This window comes from Ochotona princeps, chromosome 9 (genome assembly GCF_030435755.1).
Source record: "Ochotona princeps isolate mOchPri1 chromosome 9, mOchPri1.hap1, whole genome shotgun sequence".
Classification (NCBI taxonomy): Eukaryota; Metazoa; Chordata; class Mammalia; order Lagomorpha; family Ochotonidae; genus Ochotona; species Ochotona princeps.
Genome location: NC_080840.1, coordinates 1957972 through 1970687, shown reverse-complemented (window position 1 = coordinate 1970687; position 12716 = coordinate 1957972).

Below are 12716 nucleotides of genomic sequence, written 5' to 3'. Positions count from 1 at the left end.
AATCTTAACAAAAATACTTTTTAAAAAGATATACTTGTTTGGGTGCAAAATGTTGCCTTTTCTGTAGTTTCTGCAGCATATGGGTTTCGCATGAACTTGCTGAAAATGCCTCCTGTATCAGACTTCAAAATGTACTTGCCTGTCATTTCATACAAACTTTCCACAAGGCTTGTGAGACACCGTCACAGGTGAATCTGAGGACAGGAGACACACCCAGATCGTCAAGGAAAAGTAGCAACAAGAAGTCTGAGGACCCAGTCCCTGGCTTCCAACCAGGAAGCAAGGAGCGTGGGCTCTGCTGTGCCTTCCTGCCCCACGCTGCCCCACAGCTACAATGTGCCCAGAAGGCAGTCCCTGCGCTAAGCACCACCTGAACGCCCTTGCCCAGTTGCTGCACTCTCAGCGTAGCCAGCAGTGTCAAGAAAAGAGCTGGGACAGGACAGGACAGAGGGGTGGCGTTTCAACCCTACATACTCAGAGTGACTCTGAACAGCAGCCTTTGCAGTATCGCTCCACCTCTCACCTGGCTGCCTGAGAGCTCACACTTCCCTTGAGCCCTGTCACCAAAAAGCCATAAATTGCAATATCTCTCAAAAACTTTCCTCCCCACCTTTGCTCTGGATCTATGAAGACCCTGACTAATGTTGTCCTGGGAGAAGAGCAAGTTAAAAACTTTGAACAAGCAGGGGAAAAATCAATTGTGTCAAAAGCTCCTTGGGGTTTAAGAAGCGGGCTGACAAACGGCCAGAGGGTTTCACAGTGAGGGGACGCGGTAGATATTCCCGAGAACAATTTCCCCAGCAAGTGGTGGCATAGGATGTACTTGAGAAATAAAGGAAGAATTTGGGAAAGCAAGAATAAGCAACTCTGTTGCTGCAGCTGGTGGGGGGACAGACAAGTGCTGGGAAGGGCATGAGATCCACACTGGGTTCGGACAATGGGAGAAATACCGGCCTGTTCTCCTGCAGGTGTAGCAGGAGAGAACGGAAAATTCCTGCAGCTGTGTCCTCCACGAGGTGAGAGTGGGCACCAGCTTGTGCCAGGGAGGAGGACCTGGTCCTCGAACGCTGCAAGAGAATGTATCTACCGCACACAGAATGCAAGCAGAAGGCGCAGGGAGGGGACAGGTGCAGAAGCTGCGTGAGGAGTGGGAGTGGAAACGTGCGGCGATCCCGTTCTTATCACTTCTATATTTTGAATGTGAAGCAGTGACATCACACAAGAATGGGAATGAAGGAGACGTGCTGGTGGCTTGAGACAAAGGGATGGCATACTGCTGTGCAGGAACTGTGGGACTGCAGGGAGGGGCATCAGAGAGTGAGCCCCGCGTTGCAAGGGAGGTCATGGCTCCTCGGTGATTCTCTTACCATGCTTACCTACAATGGCACAGACAGAGACCAGCCAAGAGTTCTTCTGCAGGTTTGGAGTTTTGCCAAGTTAGCACGATAAAGCCGGAATACAAGGGAACTTGAGGCTACACCAAGAGGAAAGAGTTGGGGTGTCGGATTCCCCAGCCTGCCAGAGGAGACTGTGGACAGCAGGCAGTGGAGAGATGTGAGGCAGTGGAAGGAATGATGTGGAAAATTGAGTTGTGTGTCCTTACACTCCAGAGGAACCTCACACTACGCTGATCACCTTTCTCAGACGTGCTGGCATTGTTCACTAATGGAGTTGTGATCATGTCCGGCTGCCTTAACCTGTCACATACGAAATGGTTTCAACAATACACATTGACTTTCTCACTGTGTGGGTACTACAAAGTGCAGGGCCAAATTACTGGCCATTCTGAATCCTGGCAAGGTCTCTTCCTGCCTTGCCAGGGCTCCAGTCGTACCCAGTTAGCTCCTTTTCCCTTTTGTGACCCCAGTTCTCTATAATTTCTCCTAAAGACCCTATCTCCAGGGGGCTGGCACAAAGGCTCAATTGGCTAATCATCTGCCTGCAAGCACCATCATCTCCTATGGGTGCCTAAGCTGTGTCACCAACAGGTCTATAATGCGATTTTACTTATTGCAGTTGGTACACAACTCTGCTTGAGGCCACTTGTGCCACAACCTCCAGCAAGTTCCAGGTCTGGGTTCTTATGTTATATTTCCACCGTGGTCTCCACATCCACAGCTCCTACCTCACCACTCTCCACCTCCTGTGATACTGTGCTGAGGCTGCACCGTTGTCTCTGCAACCTTTCTCCCACTTTCGGTTGGAGCAGGTCCCAGGATTAGAGAGATGCCAGGTGTCCTATATAGTTAGGTTGTTGGTGGCACTGATCTTGTCGGAACCTGTTGGACGTTAGGTCTGGGTGCCACACAGACCTGTTTTGACCCATACGATGGCACAGTCGGTATTATTTTCCTGCGGGACCAATGTAACCCATGGACCTCAGTGAGTTCTCACGAGCTCAGCACATACGCAGTTCACTGTTGTCCCCTGCAGTCCTAAAGCTATTGCCACAGTGTACAAAATGACGCCTGACGTACCACTACTAGAGTTCTTGATCTGCTGGCCATCAGGTCTGAGGACTACCCAGGCCTGTCTTGGGTGGAACCTGTAGAATGCCACATTGATGCAATTCCCCGAGTCAGAAATGAGTTCACTCCCAGCTCAGCGTATGCTCAGTCCTTTCGCTTGCCTTTGCCTCCTTACGCAAAATGGCGCCCAATTCAGCTCTAGGGGGCTGACTGGGCTGTAAAATCCACCCTGTTCTCGCACTGTCTGTCTGGGATCTGCTGCTCTGTCTCTGCTCCTGGTCAAATCAAACGGACCAGCCGGACGGACAGGTCTTTGTCTGGGTTTACGTCCCAAGCTCCCAGTGAAAGTCTCTTCCCACCTGGTTGCTGGTAGAGTTCTGGCTGCTGGTGGAGTTCAGATCGCTGTTAGCTGAATGCTGCTGGAGTATCAGTCACTGCAACACCACAGCAATATGTCTGCTGTTTTCCTGTGTCTGTCAGTCTCCAGGTACCCCTCTGCTGTTGTTCTGTCCTTTCCTATTTCCTGGAATATGTCCTCTCTGCTTCATCCTGATTAAATGTTTTTCCGTCCGTTTAACGTGTCCTTACCCTATTCTGCCATCTTGATTTTCCGGGTGCCTAATCATGTCCCAGCTACTCCACTTTCCATCCTGGGCTTGTGACCTGAGAAAGCAGTGAAGGATGAGCCAAAGCCTGGGGACCCTGTCCCTGCATGGGAGATCCCAAAGAAGTTCCTGGCTCCTGGCTTTGAATTAGCTCAGCTCTGGTTGTTGAGGCCATTTAGGGAGTGAACCAACAGATGGAAGATTTTTCTCTGGATCTGCTTCTCTGTACATCTGCCTTTTTCAATAAAAACAATAATAATAATAAAAAAGACTCTGCCTTTGGTACTGTCGGTTTGGTGTGGCAGAGATGGGGTGGGGTCTCAGTGCCTGTCCAGACTCCTGTCTTCTACAGCACACATGAAGCCACACGGTGATGAGGTTCATGTAAAAGGTGCACACTCAAACACACACACTCACCCACGGGCCTGGCCCAGGGTAGAGAGGGCCAGGAAGTGAGCACTAGGGGAGAAAAGTCGAGCAACAATTTCATGTCTCGTTCTCACCCGCAGAGACCAGGAGAGGCACCCTCCCCAGTGCCAGCCCCTTGTTAGGCTTCCTGGTCCCTCCCCTAGGTCGCAGGTGAAGGAAGATACCTCCTGAAAGAGGTCATGGGACTGACAGCTGTCAGATAGGATTACACAAGGCAAGGGTGGTGTGGCTTTCAGTCATCGCCCCTAATCCAGAGACCTGCCTAATCCCCCATCATCCACCCCCATCCCCGACCCGTCATAGCTTTCCAAGCCTTATTCTCAAGGGGGTGCTGGTGGATGACACCAGATCTCTCCTGAGCAAAGGAGTTGGGCATTCAGACTATTAAAAATGCACAAGTGATAGGAATATTCTCTCTCACACACATGCTAAAATCAAGTGTTATCTTTCGGTGCAGGGTTTATCATCAGTTCCCCTAAAATCAGTACGACTCTGAGGATGGAGGTTCTGCATGGAAAGTGAGTACATGGCGGGGACTCCTGTTTACTTAAGGTGTGGCTGTGGACTGGAAATTCTGCTTGCAGGGCTGACTTTTCTCCTGATTGGCTTGCCAGCATGTTGTGGAAGTGGTAGATCTGACTCTGTTCTGAGCCCTTGCCTTCTACTTAGCCAAACACTCCAACAACGGGGTGTGCGGCCCTAATCTAGCAACCAGCCAATTCCCATATCACCTTTCAGGGGCTGGACTTCAGTTGTTTGAATAATGAGGAGCTAGGATTCAGTCTCAAGGGTCAAGAGCTCTTTCATTATTATTTTTTTTAATTTTTTTAAAGATTTATTTATTTTTATTACAAAGTCAGATATACAGAGAGGAGGAGAGACAGAGAGGAAGATCTTCCATCTGATGTTTCACTCCCCAAGTAAGTGCAACGGCCAGTGCTGCGCCAATCCGAAGCCGGGAACCAGGAACCGCTTCCGGGTCTCCCACGCGGGTGCAGGGTCCCAAATCTTTGGGCCATCCTCGACTGCCTTCCCAGGCCACAAGCAGGGAACTGGATGGGAGGCAGGGCTGCCGGGATCAGAACCGGTGCCCATATGGGATCCTGGAGCGTTCAAGGCGAGGACTTTAGCCGCTAGGCCATGATGCCGCTGAGCTCAATTTTTTTTTAATTTTTGAAGTTACAGAATAGTTTTACATTTGCAAACAGAAGACTGTGGCATCACGCAGCATTCCCGCATACCCCACAGCTAGCAGTCCCCGACTGGTATCTTCTTCGGTTTTCTCTCGCCACTCTGACCTTTGATGGACGAATAATGCAGAGAACACTGCTCCAGAAAAAGACAGACAAGTTCTTGGATATATTGTTTCACGCTGACCTCAAAATCCCCGTGGAGGTCCTTCTGTGACTAAAGACTGCAACATCAAACTACTCAGGTCTGGAGAGAACAATGGAACCTGAATTTGTTCCATTCTAGGTAGATGTACTTGACACAGTACACAGGAGGAGGCAAGCCCTGGATGGTTTCCTTAGAGACGCAGAGGATGAAAGTGGATTCCAAGAGTGGGGGAGGCAGAGGAATGGGGCATTGTTGCTCAGTTCTTCAAGATGGTCTGCATCCTCCTGTCTTGTGAACAGTGCTGCTCTGTGCGCAAACATGTGTGCGGGAGTTCCATCTCCACTACGCGTTCTCAGGATCAAAACAAAGCAACCGCACAAGTGTGAAAGGAAACCTGGGAGGAGATGTACTTATTACCTCGTTTGTGGTGTTGGCAACATGAATGCTTGCCTGTAGCCAAGCATATCATGAGAGGACATGAATTAGACAAGTGCATTTACACTGTATATCTGTTATGCTTCAAAATGTGACTTTATGGAGCCTGAGCATTTTTTCATGTCTATTAGCCATTTGAAATTGTTCTCTTGAAAAATGCCTATTCGTTTATTTCACCCATTTCTTCACAGAGCTATTTGTTTTTGCTGTCAATGAGTTTCTGAAGCTTCTTGCAAATCCTGGATATAAGTCCTAGTGTAGCTGGGGTCTCTATGAGCTCAGCCAGGGCCCTCAATTCTCACAACATAATTTGAGGATTCCCAACATCACAACACCACTTGTTTTCAAAGAAGGGTGCATAATGTGCTGAGTTCATAGCAGAGTTCTACAGGCTGAGTGGCTTCACCAACAGCAATGTGTATGTCCCCAGAGCAAGGAACAGCTTTGCTGTGCACGCAGGCCTCTCTCCTTGGGTTGCGAATGGTCATCTGCTCCCTCCCCACATCTTTGTTACCAGAAGTCCTTGTCATTGCACAAGAAAAAAATTCAGGCATAAGACATAATAGCAGTGCGCTAGCCAAGTTAAACGAGAAGAATACACCTGCCCGATCAGACAGCTGTCTCTACAAAGATCTCACAGCCCAGTCTGCAGTCAGAGTGGAGTTTTTCTAGATACAGGTGTTGATTCACTGTTTCTCTAGGATACTGATGGGCAAGGGACTTTCTGGCTATGAAACTCATGCAATTCCTCCCAGTCGTTTATCAGCAATGCTCTTGGACCTCACTGACCTCTTTCTCCCAGCTTGTGCAGGCCCCCTAAGCTGTCCTACCTGCCCCCTGCACCCACAAGAAAGACTGAGACCCACCGGCAAGGTTATTGAACAAGTGAAAGACTTGTGCAGATGCTGGTCTGCTGCTGTTTCTGTCCTCGTGCCACTGCAGGGGGCGTCCCACTTTCATTCTGCTGCCCCGTCAGACACTCACGGGCTGGTGCCTACCTTGCAGTCCAGCGTCTTCACGCTGGCTTCCTGCTGTGTGTGTCACTTCTCATCAGGGCTCCAGATTGGAATCAGCTACCCTCGTGACCTCATCTTCACTGAATGGTCACGCTAATGAACCAGCTCCAAGCGTAGGCTGGATGCTGATGTCGAAATTTCAGATCACAGTTCATGCCATTGTGCGGGGAGTCTACATGTGAGCCCTGGTGTGTGATGTGTGCAGATGAAATTCTGAATGCATAAAGTAGTGTTTGGAAAAGTTCACAGAAACAACCCTTAGTTTTTACTCAACAAACTGAGTTTTGAGACAAGATGCCAAGGGGGGGCTTTGGTTTTTTATTCTTTCAGAGTCTTCATTCTTGATTTTTTATAACCAAAAAAAGTATCTGCTTTTATTAAAAAGAATAAAATGTTTTTCAGACAATAAAGGGAGGAGTAGGCAACAGGGGTTGTCTTTGTACTTCATCATGTAGATAAGGTTACAAGGACTCCAGGCTTGCCTAGCTTAATACCAAGCCAGATGGCAATGCTTGATGTTATGCTACCGAACAAAAATCAGGCCTAACTGCTTAGTGCTGGGCAGCCACTGCACCAGAGACAAGAGCTGACCCAGGGAGATGGTGCTGGCCACCAGGAGGAAAGTGGACCCCAACACACCAAATGCACCCTTCCACATGTTGAAAGTCAGTGAACAACTATTAAGGGAGCAAGGGCAGTGCAGGGAGGGGGCAAGCAGTATGGGAGGACACCTGGATCTGAAATTCTTAGGCAAGCAATTTAAGTCTTGAGGCTAGTCACAGTAAGCCACAACACTGGCAGTTAGCTTTTATTAAAGTGTCAGAAGGGAAGGAAAGATGTACATTTTATGGTTACATTATGATGAGGACCTCATTACCTGCCTGAAGTTCTGAGCTGCCATCGCTGGTGAAACAATAAGCCTGCACTAGATCAACAGTTCTTAACCTGGCCCTGGAGTCCCTGTACCGTGAGTAACTTCACAATGGCAATCTTTTTCAATCTCTCCTCTCCTCTCTTCTCTTCCCCTCTCCTGTCCTCTTCTCTCCTCCCCTCGCCTTCCTCTCCTACTCTCCCCTCCCCTCCCCTAACTTCCACTCTCCTCTCCTCTCCTCTCCTCTCCTCTCCTCTCCTCTCCTCTCCTCTCCTCTCCTCTCCTCTCCTCTCCCCTCCCCTCCCCTCCCCTCCCCTCCTCTCCTCTCCTCTCCCCTCCCTTCCCCTCCCCTCCCCTCCCCTCCTCTCCTCTCCCCTCCCCTCCCCTCCCCTCCCCTCCTCTCCTCTCCTCTCCCCTCCCCTCCTCTCCCCTCCTCTCCCCTCCTCTCCTCTCCCCTCCCCTCCCCTCCTCTCCTCTCCTCTCCTCTCCCCTCCCCTCCCCTCCCCTCTCCTCCCCTCCTCTCCTCTCCTCTCCTCTCCTCTCCTCTCCTCTCCTCTCTTTCTCTCATCTTTCTTCCCTCTACCTTCTATTGATAACGTGAGAAGTTATTCAGGTCAGGTCCCTTTAACAGTGGACAAAGAGCTTCCTTCTTCCCAGATGCTGTCTTTAGCAAGACAAAATTACCTACCCCAACCCTCTGACAGGCCTTTATCTTATCCTGAGCAGGCCAGGTAGGGTTACCTTCTAGCTCTCGAGGGGCCATAGTTCCCAACTTCCAATTGCCTCCTGAATTGCGCATTCAAGACCCCATCCTTGGGAGCCTCTTCCAGGCAGTCTTCTCTTGGAGGCAACCTCATGCTGCTGTGGGAGCAGGCGTCTCACCTAAGTCTTGGCTTGCTTGTTGTCCCTGTCCAAGTGGAAATTGTCCTAGTTGAGACAAGAAGCCGGATGGCCATCATCTTGCCTGTTAGCAGTCTGGAGGTGCAGATGGAGCAAGATAACAGTGAAACAGAGAGTGTTTGGATATGGCAGGTGAAGAACAGGCAGGGTCAAAGCTAACTCAAGGCATGAACCAGCTTCCCAAGAATGGGGCACCCCAACCTGCTATAGAGACAGACAAACACAGCTTGCAACTGTCCAACACAGGCCCACCACCTGGGTCCCAGGCAGCACATCTGAGAGACAAGAGGAAGGCCCACCATCAGCTGGCTAATAGTGAGGACAAACAGGAACAGGGGAGGAATGGTCCAGAGCATAGGCAGGGAGCAGACAGCCCTGCTAATCCCTCCCTCCTCACATGCACCTCTGCCTCTGTCTGAGGAGGAGGCAGTTGGCCTTCAGCATCAGGTGGACTGTGAAAACCTGGAGCAGAGGAGAGCCTCTCAGCAGAAAACCCAGGAAAAGCTTCATTTCCATCTCAGCAGCTGCTCACTCTGCAACATTTCCAGTGCTTTGCGATAAAGCCAAATCTGAAACCATCAGGAAGAGTGCAAAGGTGAGGGCAGCTTGGCTGCTTCTCTTTTTTGATGCAACTCTTGTAATTAAACACAAACCTTGAATAATGCAAACCTATACTTCATGCAAATTGATCCCTAATGAGATGGAAACAAGCCAGGTTTTAATTTGTTGAACTCGTGGGAGATAGCATAATGAGTTGCAAAGAACAGATGCAAAAATATGTCCCCTTTCATCTAAAATGAGCCCAACACTTCATTTCTGTGCTCAGTCTCATAAGCTGCTAATGCCTTCCATACGATTTCACATTTCCGTGCTAAGGAGAAGATGGCTTAGTGCAGATGCTTCGAGCTACCTTCACAAAAGTTCACAGATGCCCAGGTTCTCCAGTCACCTCGCTTCCTAAAACTTCCAAGCCCTAGGGTGCGGGTAGGCATGTGTTCATCCTGCACTGAGCTCCCGCAAAGCCAGGCGGTCTAAATGCAGACACGTAGAAGGTGCACAACGCTGTGGCAAAATGAATTTAAAAGTTGCGAAAGGAAGCTCGCAAGCACACAGGAGTATGGGTTGTCTCACGTGGAGAAACACCCATTGTGAGTGGACCTGAGGATTTCCTGGGGGGAAGGAGGGCTTAGCAAGGGAGAGGCAAAGAGAAAAGATAAGAACATAAGTTCTAAACCTATATCCCTTGGCTAACCCTTGCCCTATCCATAAGCTAAAATGAACCCTAACCTTATGCCTATATGTAATTCTAAACACAACTCTAACTCTAACATTAAGTACAACCCTAGATGTTTTCCTATCCCAATCCTAGCCCAGCCCTAACCCCAAACCACTCTCTAGAATATTTCTCATCCTAAGCCTAAACCTAACACTAACTCTAACTGAATCCTAACTCTAAAACTGAAATTAGCCTTATCCTAAGACCTAAGTTTAGTCCAGTCACTAACCCTAAACCCATGCATAAATTGACCCTAAGAAACCTTTCCATATGGGCCAGGCGGCGTGGCCTAGCAGCTAAAGTCCTCGCCTTGAAAGCCCCGGGATCCCATATGGGTGCCGGTTCTAATCCTGGAAGCTCCACTTCCCATTCAGCTCCCTGCTTGTGGCCTGGGAAAGCAGTAGAGGACAGCCCAAAGCTTTGGGACCCTGCACCCGCGTGGGAGACCCGGAAGAGGTTCCTGGTCCTGGCATCGGATTGGCGCGCACTGGCCCGTTGCGGCTCACTTGGGGAGTGAAACATTGGATGGAAGATCTTCCTCTCTGTCTCTCCTCCTCTCTGTATATCCGGCTTTCCAATAATAATAAAATCTTTAAAAAAAAAAAAAAAAGAAACCTTTCCATAATCCAATTCCAGCTTTACTTCTTGCCACAACTCCATCCACAGCCATGGTCTGTGCATATAAGACAGAGCCCCTATTGCCCCACACGAAGCCACCTGGGAATTTTGTGATACCATCATAATTGTCATGTGAATTTTAATTTCTGGTTCTTTATGGCATCCTCCATAGGTCCTAGCTGAATCAGGTACATCCTGGAAAAGGGCATTCTGACTGCCACGTAAGAGAACAGAATCCGATTTGGGGACTTGCAGCAACTCTCAGCTCATGCTGACTGGTACTAGCCTGCAGCATCATTATGAATTAGTGGGGTTTATGAATTAACACTGAAGATTTCAGGTAAAATCTGAAATTGGTTATTTGTTTCATAGATGGAAAAAGAAAATGATATTCACAAACCATGTTCTGGTGATTTTGCCAAGAACAGAAGCCAAACGTTTTAGACAGGGAAACTATATTAGCAAATATAAGGCTGCAAGAATATGCATGATGCATTCAACACGCAATAACTCCACTAAGAACATTTTCTGCATATTGATTCCACTAGGTACATGCAAAGGGCAGCCAGTGCAGAGAAGCTTGCAATGCACCTACCCTTTCTTCAGTCACTTCAAGTCTGCTTCTTAATAGTAACTAACATTCTACTCTCTGGATAAAACAGAGACGACTGTGATTCATATGGTGGGTAATGAACAGGGGTGCCCAAAGTGTAATTCCTATCTTAGTAAAGAATGTGAATTTAGCAGGACTGTATCTGGGGTCCCCACAAGAGTTCACTCAGAGGAGTCAGCAGGTTGGTACACCTAGGCCTAAACCCGATTCCAGTGAAAGGACCCAATGCCAATCAGCAAAGAGAAAAGTACAAGGGACAATAGCCAGAGGAAGCCAGCTGCCAGCTTCCTGGGGCCCTTCCCCTGGGGTACTCACACAAGCCAATCTGACTCCCACAGTAAGAAAGTTGTGAGAGGGCCCAGCGGCGTGGCCTAGCAGCTAAAGTCCTTGCCTTGAACGCCCCGGGATCCCATAAGGACGCCGGTTCTAATCCTGGAAGCTCCACTTCCCATTCAGCTCCCTGCTTGTGGCCTGGGAAAGCAGGAGAGGACGGCCCAAAGCTTTGGGACCCTGCACCCGCGTGGGAGACCCGGAAGAGGTTCCTGGTTCCCAGCATCGGATTGGTGCGCACTGGCCCGTTGCAGCTCACTTGGGGAGTGAAACATTGGATGGAAGATCTTCCTCTCTGTCTCTCCTCCTCTCTGTATATCCGGCTTTCCAATAATAATAATAAAAATCTTTAAAAAAAAGAAAGTTGTGAGAAGCATGGGAAAACCCAGTGTCCATGGATTTTCTCCTGTGTTGGTCTTGCAAACCACCCCTCACTCACATTCCAGACTCCCAGAAGGAAAGCACAAGTTCAGCATAAACCCCCCATCTTGCACAAAAGGTTGATTCTCAGTGAGGCACTGCTAACAGTTCTGGGTATTATGGGGACCATCCACTAACTGAGTTCCCATCTTCCTTTCAGGAAGGTATCTGTTAGATTAGCAGCCCAGACTCACCGTGCTAATGCTTTTCTTCATGAAGGACACAGAAGCACTCAAGCAATCATAATCCAATGAAGAATGCCGAAAATTATCCTAGAGAGTGCAAACTTCATCTGGCCAGATATTATAGAAGTTATTCCCAGATTAGGACATTTCAACAATTATGTATCCCAGCTTGGGCCATGTAGAGAGTCTAGAAGAGGAAGGAACCCTTGAGAGCTGGTGAATAAGGTGTCTTCCCTGAGGTGGCCTGCAAGGATGAGGATGCATGGAGCCACATGGAAAGACATCTGCCGGTGTTGGGCAAAGCCCTCAAGCAAACCATGGATGCAGGGAACCAATAGGCTAACCCAGTAGGTCTATTCGTTTTCATACTCACCCTGCCACATTAGCTTCCTGCGGATCGTCCCAATTGCAGCAGCTTAAACTAACACCCATGCACCCTAGTCCAGCTCTGGAAGTCAGGCATCTGAAATGAGTCTTGCAGGTTTCAAACTGTGGTGCTGGCCAAGCTGGCTTCCTCTGCAGGAGCCAAATGAGGAAGCTTTCTCTGACTTTTGTTCTCCCGGTGGCCACGTGTGTTTCTGGGGCCATGACCCCTTCATGGCACCCTTGCAGCTCCTTCGTGGCATCCTTGCAGCCCCTTCATGGCACCCTTGCAGCTCCTTGCTCCCATCATTGCATTCATTGCTTCTTTCACCTTCTTTTAAAAGGACCCTCATGATTGCACTGGGAGTAAGTAGCCAGCTGCGAGGATCACTCTCCCCATCTCAAAACCTTCAGCATAACCACACCTGCAAAATACACTTTTTGCCACGGGGGGCTAGGTTTGCCTGCTCAGGGATTGAGGTATGGACTTAGGGAACGGGCATCATTCAGGCCAACAAGCAGTCATCCATCCATTCATTTGTGCATCAACAAAGACTTGTTGAAAGTATACACTTTACTAACTGTGGGAAGTTAACTGACCAAAGTGCATGTGAGTTAGAGCTGGGGTCAAGATCCTCCCTGGGAGTGGCACGAGTATTCAGCTATCTCTCTTAGCCATGACTTTGCTTTTCCACAGTTTTCCATCACCCGTCGCCAAGCACAGTCTGAAAATGCTAGGTGAAAAGTTCCAGAAGGAAATACATTATTGCATGCCATTCAGATGTGATGAAGTCTCACGCTGAGACTCTGAGGCATGAGCCCTTCATTCCTTCGGTGTCAGTCTGGCAG